Consider the following 14,051-nt stretch of genomic DNA (forward strand, 5'->3'; position numbering starts at 1 on the left):
TGAAGTAGGGCGGTGTCCCGGGCCGTATAACCAGTTGGGGTTTACCCTGCCCTGCCAGAACGCATGGAAGGTCACCCTGGGATTTACGCCTGGAGGTTAAGGAATTCTCTTGTTAAAGTGTTTATACCCTTGGGTTATGGCTGGTTACAAGCGTCAAGCCAATTGCTAGACTTGAACACCTTAATACCGTATTAATGTATTAGATCACTTTCTAATAAGGCAAGTGCCCCAGGAGGCGGGGTAAAATGAGACACACAGGACAAGCAAACTGTGGTGAGAGAAGACACAGGGAGAACAGGGGAGGAAGAACCCGGGTGGGATACCCAGCTAGGGAGGGTCCTGAGAAGCCTGAGCTCCGGGCTCTCTGGTGGGTGGAGAGAGGGGACGAGGTGGAGACCGAAGCCAGGGAGATGACAGGGCAAGAGAAGGTTTTACTCCCTTCAAAATTTTTCTGGCCATATTTCCTGCTTCACTCCATCCCCATCTTCCTCCCATCCCCCACTCCACCTACACACTCCCAGGGACGATCAGGGTCTTCAGTTACCGGGTCCAAAAGCCCTGGTTGCTACTCCTTCTCCCCCATGGCCGTGGACGAGCAGGCAGACTCCTCCCCCCTGCCCGGGAAGACAGAGACTACGGTCTGTGTCCCCAGCTTCCTTGAGTTGGGGACAGCAGCCCCCCCCCCCCCACCAGGCACAGCTCAGGTCCTAATTACACCCTCCATCACTTTCCCACTGAGGCTGAAATGGAGACAGATCGCTCACCAAGCAGTGGCAGCGACCTTCACAGGCCGTTTCACTTCCATCCAGCCCCCGACTCTCCCGGGACCAAGTTCTCTTTCATCTGGAGCGTTCTCTCCGTGCCACAGCAAAGCCAAGTGCAGCCATCAGAGACTAGGGGGCAGGAAAGGTGGGCTTTGGCCCTCGGCCACACAAGAGGGCAATGAAAAGAGCTTAACCCACAGTGGCTCATTTCTGGAAGACCTGGGGACTCAGGACTGGCTGATAGTTGCCAACCCGGGGACTTGGGGACCAAGGAAAGCGAGGGCAATCTTAGACTGCATTAATTGCAAAACGATGTTCAAAATGTGGGGACGTGACGTGTCCCTCGGCTTTGTTCGGTCAGACCACATCTGGAATTTTGCATTCAGTTCTAGAAGTCGGTTTGAAAAAAGATGTTAACAAAACAGACGAGGGTGGTTTAGGTTGAAGGACCATGTCATACGAGGAAGAGGCAGGACATACGCAGTGGTTCAGAACACAGATCTCCAGAGTCAGCTTCCTGGGCTCCCATTTGAGATTCAATAAATGCTCAACAAATATAAACCAGCATTAGTATTAGTATGAGTATTAATTACTATGAGTATTATTATTTGTATCTGTATCAGTATTAATATTTGTATTCGTATTCATACTCGTGTTGGTACTGGTGTTAGTGTGGGTACCCAAGGATACTCTGTGCTGCAGTTGGACCCTGGTTGGCACTCGGGGGGAGCCCCGCTCGGAGGATGAGGTGCAGTAGAGAGAGGGGCTCTGGGTTGTAACTGAAACAGGACTCAGCTAGCAGCAGGGCCCAGGGATGGCACCAGCCCAAGCCCGGCGGGGTGAGGACACGGGCAAGGTGAGGCGAGGCGGCAGGACACAGCGGGCCGAGGTGCAGGGCGCTTCTGCAGAGCACAGGTAGCGGGTGCCCCGGTCAGGAACCTGAGGCTGGGAGGTCAGGGGCTGCACTCCCACCCTCCAGGGAGTGTCCCCGCCACTCGGGGCCCAGAGAGGACGGATGTGCTTTAAGTTCAGAGACGTGGGAGTTCTTCCCCCAGCACTGCCACTTAACGAGCTGTGTGACCCAGTGCAAATTACTCAACCTCCCTGAGTTCCCGTTTCCTCATTTGAAACTGAGAGCGGCTGCTTCAGGGGGCTGTGAAGAGGGAGAGGCACTCAGCAAGACCCACGCACTGGACCGTGATGGAATGCCAGCTCCCTTTGTACAGCATGCACGGAGGACCCCGAGCCGTCAGCGGTACAGCTGATGCTGCCCCCACCTGCAGGCCCCTGCCCCCTTGGCCAGAGGGACACTGGTCATGGACAGAGCGGCCTGAAAGTCCTGGAAGAGTCAGAGGACAGCTGCGCGCCCCACGCGGGCTGGCGCCTCGGTTCCCTCCACGCAGACCCAGCCCAGGCTCTTCAGCTCAGGAGGGCTTGGAGGGCCCTTCATCTGCCGCTGGGTTATTTGTTGTCCCTGTTGTCACGAGGAACAGAAGAGAAATATTGTCTCCAGCTGGAACTGCAGGAGGCAGACACGTCAAGAGGCATCGGCTCGGGGCGGCAGTAATTGCTGTGATTGGAAGGCGTTTCGTCAGGTTGCTAGGAGGCACGGGGAAGTGCAGCAGGCTGCCGGTGCCCAGGGATTCCGGGAAAATCCTGGGGGCCTGTGGTTCCCTTGAAGGATGGGCGCCGGGCTCCACGCACCAAATTGCTGTTATTTCTTTCTGCCTGCAGCAAGCTCCCTGCTGGAGTGACGGATGCCCTGGGTTTCCCCTGGGTCCCCCCCACCGTCTCCCTCACCTCAGTTACCTCAGGAGACAGAATTCTAGCCCCGCTCATAAATCCAGTCACTGGACACATATATCCTGAGTGCCTGCTAATTGCCCAGTTGTGTTCTAGGTGCTTGGGATGTGCCAGGGAACAAAACAGATCCCTGAACTAAGGAGACAGACTCTAAACAAAACATAATAGATAAGTAAATTATATAGAATGCTGCAGTGTGCTAGGTGACGGGAGACAGGGTGTAGACAGAGCAAAATAAGCTGGTGCGAGAGTGCCAGGGCAGGGCAGCCCAAGGGAAACGTTCCACAGGGCTCCTCTCCTTCCCCTCCCCACCCAGGGACACCCAGCAAGTTTCCCCCAAACCACTTCTGGTTGCTGTTTCAGGGAAGGAGAGCCCCGACCTCCTCCAGACTCCTGTTCCCACCCCGACCTGCCAGGGCAGCCCTCCCAGGTGGCTTACATTTTACAAAGCACTTTTAACATGGAAAATCCCATTTAATCCTCTCCCTAAGGACACCCAAGGCCAAGGGTGCTTATTCCCATTTTGTGGATTAGGAGACAGGGGCTCCCAGAAGCTGAGTGACGAAGACCAAGGTCACACAGGTCTAGTAAGTGGTGTTGCCCAAATATGGCCAAGACGTGGATTCCCATCCCAGCTCTTGTCCACCCTGCAGCGTGGCTCTCACACCCCAACCTCGTGCCACCCAGAACAATCCCATGAGCCAGGAATAATAAAGCCCATTTTGCTGATGGGAAACTAAGACTCAGAGAGTCTAAGTAACCTGCCTTAAGTCACACAGCAAAGCAAATGGCAGAGCCAGGACTTTTCCCAGATCTGCCCCCAATCCCAGGGCTCTCTCCCTGCCCCGTAGATCGTACATCTTCTTACATCAGCTTGTCCTTCCTTCCTCCGAGCCCTCTCTGCACCCAGACCCGGGCTCTCTTTGCATTCAATCACCCCCATGAACACTAAAAAAAAAAAGATAGATGGCAATAAGAATTGTGTTCAACTATTTTACTTAAGTCATAATCATTCCTAATCTAAATTTGTAGGAATGTATTACACAGTCTAATCATTCACATATATTGTACTGCAGTCTCAATTTAGTGAAAAGTAAAAGCCATTCAGAAGGCAGAAATACGTTCAATGAACATCTCTCAGATTACAGTCCTTCAGTTGATAAAGCACAGCCGGGTTTTTTTGACCCAGGGGTTGGTGCTGTCTGCTCTGGTTTGGGTGCATTTCCAGAAGCTCCGTCACGTACAGTTAAAGGCTGAGGGAGTCCAGAGCAAGGTGAAGACGCTCCAGGCTGCGGGGTCAGGGCAAGGAAAGGGCTGTGGGTTTGGATTCGCTGCCCCTGATGACCCAGACACCTGGCTGGGGTGTGCTAACCCCTCAGCCTCACCGCCCCACCCCACCACTGTCCCTCCAGTTCTGCTCCAGTCCGGACTAAATGTACCTTCACCTGAGCAGAACATGCTCTTTCTGACCGCCGGGCCTTTGCACATGCCATTTCCTGAGCTGGAAACACTCTGTAGGCCCATCTTATCTGCCTGTCTCCCATTTGCCCCTCAGGTTTCAGCTTAGATGTCATGTCCTCTGTGAACCTTCTCCAAGAACCACTGTATCCGGTGGTGACTCTCCTGCACATCGTCAAGGTGCCAGGCTCCTCTCATCAGAGCAGCGGCCACTCTCTATTTGGCCGCTCTCTGGCTGTCTCTCCCACTGTACCACCAGCTCCTTCATGGCAGCGACTCTGTCTTGTCCCTAAGCCTAGTCCTGGTAGGTGCTCAGTGAGTATTCATGGGGTGGATCAACAGCCCTGAGCATCTGCACACTGCTTCGCCCTCCTCCGACACTTTCAGAGACCTGGCCACACGCCTGCCCCCAGACTTCCCTGTGAGCGCGGCCGGGTGTCCTCCTTGTCTGACCGAGGACCGCAATGAGCCCCCAGCAGGTCAGTGGCCAGGTGATGTGAAAGCCGGGCCTGACCACTGGCTCCGAGCCTCCCCGCACACTGCCTTGTGATCGTTGCCTGTCAAGACGGGGAAGGGGCAGCGGCCAAATCCGCACGGCCCAGAAATGTGGGAAGGCTAGATGTGGCATCATAAAAATTGACTTTGAGGCCAAAAGACCCGAGTTCAACTCCCACTTCTGCTTCATCTATCGTGTGACTCTGAACAAGTCATCTGATTAATCTCTGAGCCTCTACTGTCAGGTTTATAAAGAGGAATGACAATACCTGCTACCTGTCTCAAAGGGTTGTAGAAAGATCGAATGACAAGCAAAGGGTGAGGAGGGTTACGTATTTCAAGGTGGCAGTGCCCGTGTGAGCATAGAAGCCACAAGACACCCCCCAACTCATGTACAACAAGGGGGGCTCAGCCGGACAACCTTGTACTTGATCGTGAATCTCCAGCTCCAGTCAGGTTACCTAGTTGCCCAGTTACTTCATAAAGATTTAGACCAGGGAGGTGGCAGCGCTCAGCAATGTGAGTCTTACTGATTTGGGCTCTGAGTCTCTCACGAACTGGGACACGTGGGCGGGGGCCCCTCTGATTCAAGACCCTCAGGTGCCTCTTCCGAGCCAAACATCTTGCTGTGTTTTCCCAAACATGCACTGTCACCTGAGCTCATCCCTCACTTCCCATCATTGAAATGCGGCCCCATCGGGCAGGGATCCTGGGGCTGAAAGATGCTCTCCAACAGAGAGTTTGTTTTTAAAGGGAGGAAGTAAAGAATAATGTTCCTGTTCCAAGCTGCTGAGGGAATTGAGAAGGCAGACGGCCATTACTCAGGCTGGAGTCTTGCCAGGCCTTATGATATCATATTTATTTGCCAAGAAAAACACCTCCCTCACATCTCTCAGACAGTGAGGGGGAGCCAAGGCCCAACCAGTCACGGTTTGGGTGGAAGGTTGAAGACACACAGACCTCATGGCCTCATGATAACAGCAGCCATTTCATTAATAAAGTACTGTTTAGCTGGATGGACCCCCAGAGTGTGCCAAGCACTGCAGACAGGTGAACAGACGGGCATGAAGGACTAAGGCCCAGATCCCTTCCTTCCCTCGAGCCCTTTTTGTCATTTGGCGTGAAGGTGAAAAATCAAGCAGTTTCCTACCCAGTCCTCTGCTTCTAAACACTGTTAAGAAAAATGGGACAGATGAACCTATTTGCAAAGTAGAAATAGAGACACAGAGGTAGAGGACAAACATGTGGACACCAGGGGGGGAAAGGGGGAGTGGGATGAATTGGGAGATTGGGATTGACATATATACACTATTGATACTATGTATAAAATAGATAACTAATGAGAACCTACTGTGTAGCACAGGGAACTCTACTCAATGCCCTGTGGTGACCTAAATGGGAAGGAAATCCAAAAAAGAGGGGGTATATGTATACGTATAGCTGATTCACTTTGCTGTACAGTATAAACTAACACAACATTGGAAAGCAACTATACTCCAATAAAAAAAAAGATTGCAGAAAAAAAGTAAAAAAAAAAACAACGAAAAAAACCAAGGGATAAAAGCACATCTGTGGATAAAGGTCCACAGACTGTCTTGGTAAAGGTTCATTCCTTTACGACACACACCCAAGACCCACACAAATGAGTCCAGAGTTGTCTGATAGCTGACGTATTGAGTTCAGTGGCCGTTACTGGGGTCTGGCCCTGTTGGTTGTGAGACGCTCGTGGGACAGACATCTGACCTGCAGCTGTAACGAAGTCATCATGAGGAAGCTCTTCCCAGATCTTAACGAAACCCCTCCTGCATCAGCTTCTGTCCAGTGGGAGGGAAGGAGGGGAGCTGGTAGGGCCGAATCTGTTATTCTGAGCACCTGGTACCGGAGGAGAGTTGAGTCCATGTGGAATATTTGGAAGAGCCACCTTTGTTGTGCTGTATTCTGGTGCCTGGACGGCAAGACTGTGCCAAGCCCGCGACGGGGGCCAAGCCAGAGAAACATGTACAAAACGGGTTTTCAGGCCCCTGGGGACCGCGTAATGGGAAGGGAGGAAGTGGGTCATCTGAGAGTCCAGCAGCGTGAGCTTTGACAAGCTCCAGGGTCAGCAGGAAGGGAGAACATCAGCAGGAGTTGGCCGGACCACGTAGACCTATTGTACAGGATCTAGATCTGGGCAGCAAAGGGGTGGGAACCTCAGTGCCTGGGCTCTGGACCACAGGCTGGATACTCTCTCCCTAGCAGCCAGACCGTGCTCCCAGGGTCCATGCCTCTCTTGAACACACAGCCCATGCCTGCAAGCGTGCACCGGGCGCCCTGACCCCCGCCAACCTGCGGTTCTCGAATTTCTCTCACGAGAACGGCTTGGTGGCAGTTACACCATCTCATTTTCCTGGAGGTCCTGAGGCGCGGCCACCAGTCTGCGCACGCTAAATGTCAGCTACGTTAAACTAACACATTCACATCATTGAAAAACCCTATTTACGCATAATAAACATGGGGATAGATGCCACAGAGGAAATAATAGCGTATTGATTAAAACGATGGCCTGCAATGCCCTCTGAAAGGCTGGCAATCACCAGCAGCTTCCCCAGCGGCCGGCTCACAGGCAGCCTCGCCCCCCGGGCAGCCGCTGGCTGCCACTCCCCAGACGGAGCAGGTGGGCATTTCCGTGGGCCTCCCCGTGAGGAGCCCTCGCTGCCGGCCAGCCACTGAGCTCAGTGACTGATCTCCTTTTATCCCCATAGCAGCTCCCCGAGTGGGTGGTATCGTTATTTTCGTCTTACAAAGAAGGAAGGCAAGAAGTTAAATGTCTTGCCTGGGGTTGTGCAATTAATGAATGGCGGGGCTGGGATTAGAAGCTGGGTCTGCTAAGTCCATAGCACATCCTATCCACATTAATCTAGCCTCCTTTGTGTATTGGTTTTATATCTAAGTATGTAGATACGTAGACGGGAGTGAGAGAGAAGCGCCTTGTGTTAGGCGTACATTAGGCGCTGGGGGTCTGGACGAGATTGTTATCGCTGACTTGGCGGTGTAGGTGGCACGGCGGCCTGTGAGCAGCTCCACCTTAGCTGTGATCCCAGCCACCCTGGGCTGGGAGGAAGGCCGGCAGTTTGGCAAACCTGGAGGTCTCAGAATCTCAGAAATGGAAAATCTCATTTTAGAAAGGTAACTCGTTGCCCTAGAGCGGCTGGCAAGCCGAGAGCAAGGGCGTATTTTCCCTGGTAACCACAAAACCCCCCAGCGCCGAAGGAGTCCACAGCCAGCTGAGGACAGCAGGAGGGTCTGTGACCACAGGTCGGTGGGTCGGATGGAGGAGGCTCCCGCCGAGAGGGCACGGGAGGCGCGGGGAGCAGGCCAAAGGTGTCAGGGTTATTTTCCATGATGACGAGTAGCTGGTGTTGGGCAGCGGGGCATGGGGGTGTCTGGTGGCCAAGGACGGACAGCAGTATCCCCCCACCCCCCGTCAGGAACCAGAAGCTCTTCTCTGTGCTGTCATTTACTGATTGTGTGACTTTGGGCAAGTCACTGACACTGTCTGATCCTCAGACCAGGAATAGGAATAATCCTACTTCTTTGTCAATGTTGTAAGGACTTAGGAGGGAAATGAGTGTGACTGCAAGAGGTGCTGACCTGTCGTGCGGTCAGCTCTCGATGGACCTGAGTGCAGAAGGGGTGCTCGGTCCTCATGGGACCCAGGCCTGCGGAGACCCCAGAGACCTCTGCATTCAGCTTCCCCCTTCCCCACGTGACCCGGCGCTGAGGGTGTCCGCCTGTCCCTGCAGAGCAGCTGGATTTGGAAGGTAAATGCACAGAGTTTGCGTCTGCCGAGATCCTTGCTTTGCAGTGTTTTGCTTTCTTCTGCTGTAGCGGAGGATTTCCACTAAACCCTTCAACTGGGTCTGAATTATTGCTTCCGGCAGCGTCAGGGGAGCGCGTTCTGATACCAGCTCACACAGGCAAAACACGGAAGGCAGAAACACAAACCGGGGCTTAGGGAGGCTGGTGAAGGCGGCCACGGGGTCCGCTGGCAGCACTCGGCAGCCTCGCAAACAGGCATCCTCGGAGCGGGCAGTCGTCGGGGAGGAACCCTCGTGTGACCCGAGCAGGGAGGTCCCTGCGAGTTCACCCCCTGGTTGGAGAGATGAGAAACCTGCAGTTCAGGGAGCTTCAGTGATTTGGTCAAGGTCACCTGGTAAGGCCAGACGAAACTCACAGGCAGACCAGGGCCAACTAAAGGGGAGAAGTCTGGCTTTGGAATCAGACAGACTCGGGTTACAACCCTTCTGCCCCTTAGCTGTGTGACCTTAAGCAGTTTGCTGAGTCCCAAGAATCTGTGTCCCCATTTGTGAAATGAGACTATGAATACCTACGTACGTCATAGGACCAGGGGGCCACAGGCCAGGTCTGGTCTATCATAGGCCCTCAGTAAGTGGGAGCCCTTTTCCAGCACCCTCTCCCCTCTCCCCTGGGGTGTCTCTGCCTCATCAGGACACCAGCAGCTCTCCGTGTGCGATGCTAAGTGTCTTACTCTGGTCCTGAGACCCAATCCTGGCTCGAGAGGAGACTCCTGGGTTAGGCCCTGGCCAGGAGTAAGGCAGAGGTCCCCCCAGACCAGAAGAGCCCAGGGCTTGTTCTTCCTTCCTGGACTCAGAGAGGAGACCGGGTGGTGCCGTCCCAGCCGGCCCCCCCCTACAGGAGGCTCACGGGAGGGCAGTGCATGAATCCCAGGAACCGTGTAGGGCTTTGCCTGGGCCAGCTGGAGACCCTCCATGGCAGGAGGAAAGGAGATTCCAGGCTCCATCCTCCACATTCACAGTGCTCCACAGTGAGCCTCAAGCCAGCTTCCCAGATTTCCCTGAGACCCGCCTCCCTGCCACACTCAGGGCTGCCTCTTGCCCCTCCCTACCCTGACCCTGACCCTTCGCCCAAGCCGTTCCTCCTGCCTGGAACGCTCTTCCCTCCTGTACGGACCAGTCCCCATCATCCTCTGTGGCCCGGTTCTAGCCCCAGCTCCTCCACGAAGACCTCCCTGGCCAGGCCAACCACCATGGCAGTTTGCTACCCTTTGTGGGTGCCCCTGTGTCCCCAACTATGGGGGCCTCGGGTGAGCTGAAATGGAGCCTGGTGCATCTGTATACTTTCAGCTTTTGTTCAGTGTCCAGCCCATTCAGCAAGTATGTGTTAATCTCTTATCATAGACCAGTCACAGTGACAAGCGTCAGGTATGAAAAGGTGACGTGGCCCCCGTTTTCAAGGACCTTACCATCCAAGGAGACAGGCAGACACGTGAGCAGATACCTGTAACACAGCGACAGAGGAAGGGCACCGGGAGCCGAGAGGGTGTTACCACTGCTGGTAACCTGCGGGAATTGTCCAGATCCAGGTGCAAATCCAGATGTGGAGAAAGACACAAATGCCATCGTGCTCAGGGAGCTTCTGCCCAGGACTGAAGTCGCCTGGGCCCCCTGTGACGTGGCCCGTTCCCTCTGTTCCTCGTCCCTCATGCTCTGTCTCTCTAGCCCACCTCTCCCGCTGGCTCCCTGCTTCATCCCGAGCCCCATCCCGTTCATGAGAGAAGTTACTGTTTCAGTGAGAGCACGGGTCCTGGGAACTCGGAGCGCCCTGATGAGGAAGGCCCAGTAGAAACCTAGTAAGTAAATCAGAGGGATGAACGCTCAGACAGCAAGCAGGAGGGTTTGGGGAGGGAGGAGCTGCTGCCCAGGGTACCTGGGAAAGTCATAATTGACAGAGCAGCCTCAATTCTCCCAGCCCCGGCTGGAATCTTAGAAATTGGATTTTATACTCACCTGTGTTCAGGAACTAACTACCCTCCCAAATGATCAATTCCAAGAGCTCTTGGGGGAATCCGCTGGGGGCCACATTGCCATCAACTGTTTTCGTCTCATCCTCGGGGCCACGGTGGCTGGCAGGAAGGAAGGCCCTGCAGAGGCCTGGTGAGCTCTGGCACTGAGACCTCCGCCGGTGACCGAATCACGGTGACTGTGCTGGGGGACAAGCACCGGCTTTGGGTTTGATCCAGATCTGGGTCCCCTGCCCTCTGGCTGTGTGGCCCCAGACCATGGTGGCCCTTTGCCAATCCTCAGTGTTATCCGAGTTAATGGAGATAAATTGCACGAAAGGAACACAAGGGTAGAAACGTGCTCGTGGACGTGGCTGTCCCTTTCCTTTTCAGGGTCAGAAGCCCAGACCCACTGGGATACGAGAGGCTGGAACTTTCACAATTTCTAAAGCGTGGGCCTGTTTTAGAGACAGAAGAAGCAGGGCATGTGCGGTCCAAGGTGCAGAAGGCTTCAGGGCAGGAACAGTTTGTCACTGAATGCAGAGAACCCTCCCCTGGGGGGGCGGCGGATTCTGGGCCACAGGAGCATCATTACAGCCCCTCCCCCAGGGCCTGAGAGCAGCAGACACACGTGCACATGTGCTCACTCACACACCCGCACGCTCTCACACATGCGAGACACTCACTGTTCACTGCGTGTCCACCTCACAGGGACACGCACGCCCATCTTCCCAGCCATCCTCCCCTCACGGAGGTGCACATACACGCTCCCCCGTATGAGATGCCCAGCTGGAGGTCACACCAAGGTCAGATCACCATCTTTCCTTTCCCAGACGTGTGAAGCAAGGATTCCTCTGGGGAACTCCCATTTTGCCCTCCTCCTTCTTCTCGAGATGCTGAGGAAGTAGTAGTGAGTGAAAACAGGGCCCTGAATGTGCAGAGAGGCCAGGGGGCCCTTCCTGGGCTGCTAGCATCCCAGGCCCCAAACTCCCAAGGGTTGTTCCTCTTGCAGAAGAGAAAGACCATCTGCTCAGCTTCTGAGTAGTCAGTTGGAAGTGTGATTGACCTTGTTCTGTGTGGCCCTGGGGGCAGATGTGGGATGAATGAATCACAGTTGCAGGGCAGTGGAGGACATTTAAGCTAAATATAAAGGAACTTTAAAATTATTTTAGTTTTCCAAAAATGGAAAGCACAGCCTTGCAAAGTAATGAGCTGCCTGTCACCAAAAGGATCCAAGGGGAAACCATGGGACTACTTCTCAGAGATGCTATAGAGGGGTTCCTGCACCTGCTGTGAGGGTGCAGCTGAGTGACCTCAAAGGCAAGGAGTCATCGCTCAGCAACTTGCCCAGCTACTCTCCCTGAAGGCAAGGATGACGCCTAGAACAGAGGAAGGACGGCCAGTTTCTAGGATGCTGGGCTCCAGTAAGACCCTCCCCCACCCTGGGTATTGGACCCTCACTGATCAACAGGTGGCCCAGACCTTCTTCTTCCCTGGATTCTGCCCCCTGTCCCCTGCCATCGACCTGAGTACAGAAGTCCAGAGACTGAATCTGTTCCAGGTGATGAAATTTTGACATTTTGATGAATTTAGACCCAAACTCACTCAGCTTATCGATCCTAGAGAAAATGTTCATCCTCTAAAGACCACCCAACTGCATACTTAATCCATGGGCCACACACCAGCTCGATAGAAAATGCTGCCAAGACAAACATGTTGTGAAATCTTTATGGAAAGGGGGCTTTATGACATTCAGGTCCGCTCTTCCCTCCAGCCGGTAGGACCTCCCTGACACGTGGGGAAGTGTCCACAGAGGCTGAGGGGCAGTTAGAGGGAGTCACGGCTTCTGAGCCCACTTGGCTGCTGGCTGCTGACAGCTGTAGGACTGGTAACTAGCACTTACCTGCCCTGGGCCTCAGTTTTCTCCTCTGAGAAATGGGAGACTAACAGAGCCCTCACCAGTTCTGTGTGGAGTAAATGACCTAACTTTGTGTTGCGGCGCCCAGCACATGGAGCAGCTCGCTAAGCCTGGTGGCTTGTCCTTCGGTTTACGTTCCAGCTCAGAAAAGTCCATCTGTGGCTCAGAAGTCTCTGGCACCTCAGCTGATTAAAGAGGCCCCAGAAACAAAGCAAGAGGGAAGAGAGGAAGCAAACTGACAAGCACGTGTGTGCGTGTGCGCCCACATTCAGACCAGCGGCCACTCCGGCCCCAGCCTCACGCAGGGCCAGGTGTGGTGCCTGACACACACCCTGCCGGCGTGAGGTCAGCTCTACGGACAGCATTTTGCAGATGGTGTTGCTGAGGCCCAGTGACTTGTCCAAGTGATGTGACACTTCCTACCACTAAGTGATGTGTCTGAAACAGAAGCTCGGGAGGGCAAAGCATTGCCTGTCCGTTCAGCACAACATCCACAGCAAGCAAAACCGACTCAGAGTGAACGCTCAACAAATGTGGAAGGAATGAATGAGTGAATGAATGGTGGATAGAAAAAAGAATCAAAGATGAAATTCTGAATGACTTGAAACTTAACCACATAAGTCTGACCTCCATGTAAGGCTGATTCGGGCACATTTCTGAAAAAGGAAGGGCCAGTGAAGGAAGCAGATGCACAGAGTCCTGTTCTCAAACCACCAAATAAACTCTCAGACCTAAGACCTCCCCTCGGCCCCCAAGACATAAGGGTAGATAGTCCCAACCATTTAAGTCACTCATCATATGTGTTTATTGAGTGCCTACTATGTGCCAGGCTCTGTGCTAGGTAGTAGATTTGCAAGGATCAATGGAGATGGTCCCCGCCTACAGTCAACACGGGTGGTGCAAAAGATAATAAACCATCATTGCTTCCACAGAAGTCTCACAACTACAGTACTTGCAAGGTAGAGGGGTGCCCAGAGGAAGGGGTGCCCAGCTGCACGAATGGGTGAGAGAGGGCCACGTGGAGAGGGAGTTTTCTGTGGGTGGGGTGGGAGGTCTTGAACTATAAGTGGGACGGGATGGATGTTTGCAGGGAGTGCAGGAATCCCTAGTGGAAGGAACAGCGAGGTCCGAGGCACAGAAGTAGTCATCACAACTAGCCCTGTGGTGGGGGAGAGGGCAGGTCGGGAAGCAAGACTGGGGAGGGACGCAGGGGAGAGCATCCCCGCCGTGCAGGACTGAATGACGCAGCCCTGCCCCTGGTGGCTCTGGGCTGATCCCTCCCCTCCTCTGAGCGTTGGTTTCCTCCTCCACACGAGGTTGAAGGGGGTGATTTCTAAGTTCCCTTCCGGTTCTAACATTCTGTGACATTTCTGACTAATGCACAAGATCAAATATGTACACAAGACCAAAGGCATAAGAAAATACACAGAGAAACGTGGGTTAATTAGTGCAAACAGAGTAAGACCTGAATAGCGTGGCTATGCTGGCAACTCCCGTTATACCTGTGGAGTCCTCCCCCAGGTGTACCTCCTAGTTCCCAGAACCCCGTGGTCCCTCCCCAGCCCTCAAGGAAGGGGAGGTTCCCACTTGTCCCCTGGGAAGTCTCACCCATGTGAGCCAAATGCCCCCAGTTGGTGGTACAGAAAGAAGCAGTCAGGAGGGCCTCCCCCTCTTCGTGTTTGGCCAGGGGCAGGTGCTGAAAGTACACCTCAGCCCACAGGGCTCCTGACACTGAGAAAAAAATGCTTTGGTCGAGAGTAGTGGAAACCTTTCATAGCCCTCAGTTCCCTAGAGTCAGCACCATCTCTAAGCT

At 54.0% G+C, this 14,051-nt stretch overlaps 1 protein-coding gene across 4 annotated transcripts in view; it reads left to right on the forward strand.

The window, feature by feature from the left end:
* The window catches only part of KIRREL3 (kirre like nephrin family adhesion molecule 3), a 557,121-nt gene that overhangs the window by 401,444 nt on the left and 141,626 nt on the right, over positions 1 to 14,051 (forward strand). The window lies entirely within an intron of this gene.

Source organism: Balaenoptera ricei, chromosome 8 (genome assembly GCF_028023285.1).
Source record: "Balaenoptera ricei isolate mBalRic1 chromosome 8, mBalRic1.hap2, whole genome shotgun sequence".
NCBI classification, from domain to species: Eukaryota; Metazoa; Chordata; class Mammalia; order Artiodactyla; family Balaenopteridae; genus Balaenoptera; species Balaenoptera ricei.